Raw genomic sequence first — 6104 nt, forward strand, 5'->3', positions numbered from 1 at the left:
CTGGGAGGGAGAGAACTCCTCTGGATGTCTCTCAATGTGTTCCTGTGTTGGCAGTACTTTGAGCCATTGCCTAAATTTTGCCCTTGGCAAATCTTCCATTAAAAGGTGTGAAGATCAGCAGTTTTGGGCTCTCTAGCTTTGATGTGCTAGCAGATCCCACCAGAGTAGCGCACTCCTGTGCTTAGATCATCTTAGACTTTCTTAAGATGAATGGAGAAGAGAGGTAATAGATGGTTTCAATCCTGTTAAATTAACTGAGAGTTGAAGTCTTTCTCTGCGTGACAAGAGACTTTGAACAATCATTCTGTTGGAAGAGCAGATGAATTTATTTTTTTATGCCATATATGGCATCAAATAGTTACTGTGATGTATGTATCTTTAATACTTCATTCTCAAACAGTCAGTGGGTCAGATAACATCAGTAATTTCTTGGTTTCCTTCCTGAATGAGTTCGCTCTGTCATCAAACCAAAATTCATTATTATTATTATGACACTAGTAATATTTGCTATCTCGGGAGATCCTGTGTGGGATCAGGCTGCCTCATACAAAAGCTTTCTGCTGAATGGGTTTTTAGACTTTTTTGTGAAAGTTTAGCATTTCAGGATTTTCTTAATTAATTTCATAATGCTCTGTGTACTGATACTGAAATTCTAATGCATCCATCTTTGCCTCTATGATATTAGGCTGAAGCCTGACTCAAATTAATTTGTCAGTAATTTTTTTCCCCTGTGAGATTCAGCTGAGGTCACGTGAATATGAAAACATGATTTATGCTTAAATAATTGAAGATTCTCTGCTTAATAGACAACCTCTACCTTCAGAGATTTACAACAGAGCTCTTGGCTTTTTTTTTTTCTCCCCAGAGAGTGGCACAGGGTAGTCCACCATGACTTTGTTCTGTAGGGTTGTTTCCTCTTCTGTGCTAGGCTAGGTCTAATCTAAACCATCAAAGAAGTCTTTCCTGTTAATCACATTTTTATGCTGTTGAGATCAAACTTCCATCTTATGTGCTTTTTGCATCGTCCATAAACATGTGACAAATAGTTGTAGTTTTCTGGAGTGCCTGAGAGGTTACCACTGTAACACCTGACTTAAAGTTTCACATTTGCTATTTATATGTAATGAAAAATAACTTTGATCTAGTTTGTTCATAATAGCTGCGCCAAAGAGGAAAATGGGGAAATGGTGGACTTCAGTCATGTTTTTGTTCTGGAGAGAACCACTCAGAGACCCAACTGAGCATGAAAATGTTTCACTTGTGAAGACTATACAAGGTACTTGTTCTGGATTATATATATGTAATTGTTTGTTTGTTTTTTCACTCTTTACTAGCCCTTTTCAAAGGGACAGGAGATTTTGTAAATTTCACTGATTTTTTTTAAATAAAGAAAAGTTCAATATGCAGTGGGTTGTAGGTGGGAGCTGGTGTGTGTGGTGAGCCCTGCTAAAAGAAAGGCAGAGGTTTTGCAATCTCTGGCAGCGCTGACTTTATTTTGGAAACTGATGAGAGGGAACCAGTTTAGCTCCGCTTTGGACAAAGGGAGGCAGGCCTGGCGCCGCCCAGGGGTTACGGTGACTGAGCCTGGCCAGGGCCCTGCATGCACTAATCACCCCCGGACCATGATTTGCAGTGCTGAGGGGAAGGTCGCTGTACGCGCTGTGCTCCAGCCTGAGGGGAGTGAGCGCCTCACGACAATGTCCTGCTTTAAGCCATGCAGCAATTTTACTTTTCAGTAAGGTCTCCTCTAATGTTTGGGAAAACTGTGTTTTAGAAGTCTCTATCTAGTGCCTGAATTCGTGAAAATATTTACTTTATAGCCAGCTATGGTGTGTGGGTTTCAAGGTCTCGCTGTTTTCGAGCTCGCCAGGTACAGGGATGAGGAGGAGCAAGAGCCAGGCACTTGACCCAAGCTGGCCAACAGGATTATTTCACTCCATTCAATACAAATTAGAAAGTTTGCTGAGGAGATTTTCTCTTCTGTCATGGCTGTGATCCTCAGAACTTCTTTCCTCAGCGCCGGACCCCTGAGCCCTTCCCTTCCTCCCAAAGCCATAGCCCTCGCAGCGTCTGACATTTTCTGTCACTGCTGGGAGTGCACAGCTTCCCCCTGAGAGAATGGGCTGAGTATAAACCTTGTGTATTTTATATTGGTATCAGGATCAATATTGGTTCTTTAGTATTCTTGATGTTAATTATCTAGTCTTATTCTATTAAATCCGTTCATATTTCAGCCCTCAGGTTTCCTTGTTTTCCCCCGATTCCCCTTCCCGGGTGGGGAGGGGTCACCGGGAGAGAGAGTAATTGTCTGAATGATCATAAATGGTTGTGGGTTCCTCAAACCATAACAACACGTATGTTGAAACAGCTGCCGGCCTTGGAGAAAGCTAGGGCCCCCTCATGCCTGGGCCTGAGAGGAGGCCAAGGCCTGCCCTGCAGGCTGCGTCCCCTTCTGCCGCCACCAAGTAAAGCTGCCGGCTAGGAAAACAAAACCAGTATTTATTTAGTCCTCCCAGTCAACTGCAGGAAAAAGAAGAAGGAAAAAAAAAAAAAAAAAAAAAAGCCTGAGTTATCAGAGGGAATCGCTGGCAAGAGTCTTCCGCTGGCAGGTGGTGGAACAAGGGGCTGAACTCTTCTTATCTTGGATAAACCTAGCCAGCGCTGCGGGAGGTACAAATAATTAGCAGTCTTGTTTGTGATTAAGCCCTAGGCAAACATGAAAACCTGTAACAAAAGCAAAGTCTTTTGTACAATGATTTCCATGTTAAAGGAAAAAAAAAAAAAAAGGGTAATCTGCTGGTAGAAGGCACCATACAGGTCTTCCAGGTGGTGTAGTGCAAAATGAACTGTATCCCAAAGTACTTCACCTAGAAAAGGACGCTAATTGCCCATGAGCAGGGGATTTCAACTGCAGCAGTTCCACCTATGAGGTTACAGAAATGTGTATCTTGGGAGAGAGAATGAAAGTGCAAAGAAACAGGCCACATGTGGGTTTGAATTAGAATTAAAAATAGATGAGATGTGAGGGGGCGATGGGGTGCAGTACAGAGGGCAGTCATGGTGCTGATGGGGGTCTGTTACCCACAGCACTATCTGTGCAAATGGTTAGCAAAGGCTAATGGCAGGTGAAGAGCAGCTGGGAGCTGGCTTTTTAAATAAGACCTTTCCTAGGAAGCATGAAGCTGGATGGAGAATATTTTCCATTTTGGGTTAACTACTTGGGTTAATTTTACAAGGATTAGACCCCATTCTTCCTAACTGTTGGTGTTGCTTCAGTAATTCTAGCTGCAATTGACGATACATGTACTGAAACAGATGTGGTCTCATGTCCTGTTCTAGAGGATGGGTTGTGGGGTGGGTATCTGGCAAATGCCCACTCTCGCGGTTTGCAAAATGTCTGTCGGGGTGTCCCCCATTCCCTGGCTCCGGTTGCTTATTGTGTGTTTGAGACTTCCCCCCGTATGTTGTCAGGTCACCTTGTTCTTTACTTGTGGCAGAAAATTGCTCTCTGGATGACTTAAGAGGTGGTATAAAATACACGTGAAGGTAGCTGGCTGTATAGCTCTGGGAGGAGGTAGGAATTGTACCAGGGCTAACTAGCTTTGAGAGAATTATTTTATATCGTTTGCTATTTTAAAATGGAATTACATCTTTGTAATGGTTTGCAAATAAAACCTCCATTCACATTGTATTTCAAACTAAGTTAATGTGATATTGCAGCATAGTTATTGGATTCAATTGTTATAATTAAATAACTATGTTAGCCTGTCAAAATATTTCTGTGCTGTGTGTAATGCTCAATGTTGCTTGCATATACAAAGCTAAGGCTAGTCTTCACTTCATTGCTCAACCTAGGCTGTGTCTGTGTTAGGTGATGCAGCTAAATACAGAGGTCCTGTTTTTTTTCCAACTGCTATGGACCCACAGCCTTAAGTGAATTCATTGACATCTGCACATGTCCATTGCTTCTTCACATCAGGACTGTAATTTGTTCCTGGCCACCAACAAACTGTTTGCAAAGAGTCTCAAGGTGGTGGAGCATTGACACAAACGAATGCAGTTAGACATATTAGACACTGGTTCCTCTGCAACCAATTTTAAACAGCATCCTGCTGTAGCTTTAAAGGTCACTGTTGATGGAGCCTCACATTTCGCAAACACCAAGCTTAATTTGTTGTCTATTTTAATGTATTGTCCTGAAGTTATTGGGTTTTGAGAACATAGAATCTATTAAGAAGCTTAATAGAGCAGCTCATTCCAATTATAAGAAGTGTATTGGTGGAGAAAATGGAAATGCATGGAAGATCAATGCATTAAGCCGTTGCCTGAATGGAGGAAACAGAGGAAATAGATTAAAATTAATTCTTTTTACTAAAAAAGATATTTGCTTCTCTATAGTACTAAAAATGTTGGGTTGCTTATATTGTAGGGGATGATAAAGCATTTCTATGCTGAATGTATAAAATCAGATAAAGAGTTATCCACAACTTTTTCTTTCATCTCTTTCTTTTCCCCACACATATGGCTAGGTATAGTTAGATATTTTTTTTTATTTACTTTTTTTTTTTCCCCCCTCTGGATTATATTTTCCTATTTTTGAGGTTCTTAAATTCCTACACTGGAAGACCGGTGTATTGAAAACTTACTTGGCAGCAAGATAACTTAGCAGTGAACCCGAGACAGGTCGTCTGTGAAGATGCAATCTGGAGCAACTGGCTCTTTGGCTTTGAATTTCTGTTGCTAAATGCCAGATTTCCTGGGTGCAAAATCAGGGTTTCAGACTATGGCCTAAGGACATGGGTATTTGGATAGTAATCCCAAGTGAATGCTGCCAGTTTCCTTCATCAGTGGTGTCTAAAGGAAAAAACAGGGGAGGTACTTTTGACTCAGATCAATTCTCTGCTCCAGTTTGCCGTGTGGCACAACTCAGTGTGTCATCTACTTTGGCATAAACTCATGGGGAGGCAAAGGAGGGGGCAAATTCATTGAGCCAGGTTTAGCTTTTACTACCTCATTAAACTGTGGCCGCAGCCCCCTCATGCTCAGTGCCATCACTATTCAAACACAGATGTTTGAAGAAATCTATTGTAATTATTTTTCGCTTACTGTTAAGGGCAGGTTTCATAGGAACTATGAAACAAACTTATGATCCATAGAAATTAAATATTAAAAGCTAGTTGAATTATTTACAGTACCATCCATTTACTAATTTCACCTTTTGTGGCATAAACAGGTTGCCATTTAAACCTCATTTTAAATTAGCTGCGGATAATATCTATGAAGGAGTTCCCAAGATTTTTTCATGTGGGAGAAGATTATAGCCTGATGTAAGTAAAACAAGGTAAAGACTGGCTAACTCAAAAGTTAACTCAAAACCAAACTGTATATTTGCAGTAGGTTTTTACTTCGAGTTGTCTGAACAAATATTTTTCTTGTTTCCCCATGAGAATAGCAGCCAGTAGGACCTCGAGACAGAAGTCCCACCACCATGTCGCAGGAAAGAGCTAAAAGAGGGATCATGAGCCCATTGCTCTGCCTTGTTGGAGCTCCTCCCATATGGATGGGGGAAGGGGTAAATTCACTGTGCCAGAGATGAAGCAGGCTAGTAAGTGGATATATTATAGTTGGGACTGAACTGAAACGTGCTCGTATTTTCCCTCTGGAATTTGCTTTAAACCTGGCATTTCAGTGCAGGAGGAAGAACATGGCTTTTGTGCCACAGCAGGGTTAAATGATACAAAGACAGGTTAAAATAACATTATCTGTAGCCGAAAATCACTTCAGGCTCATCAGGCTTGCTAAGATTGTCTCAGGTCTTCTTTTTCTCTGGTTTGGCTGTAAGATCATAAGTTCCTTGCTTTGTTTTTGGTTGTGTTGTTTTTTTTGTTTTTTTTTTTTTAATTAAATAATATATATCTGATGCCAGACAAAACCACAACTATGTTATAAGACTTCTCCTTTATGCACAAGTTTTTCAGCATGTGTCCGTCTTGTTGTATGCTCTTTCAAAAATTAGCAAGAGAGACTGCAAATCTTACAAAGCTGCAGATTGCTAAAGATTCAGAGGTCTTCGGATCATGCATCGTTTCTAGGGCACATTGTTC

The sequence above is a fragment of the Charadrius vociferus genome, unplaced genomic scaffold (genome assembly GCF_000708025.1).
Source record: "Charadrius vociferus isolate BGI_N301 unplaced genomic scaffold, ASM70802v2 scaffold655, whole genome shotgun sequence".
Lineage (NCBI taxonomy): Eukaryota > Metazoa > Chordata > Aves > Charadriiformes > Charadriidae > Charadrius > Charadrius vociferus.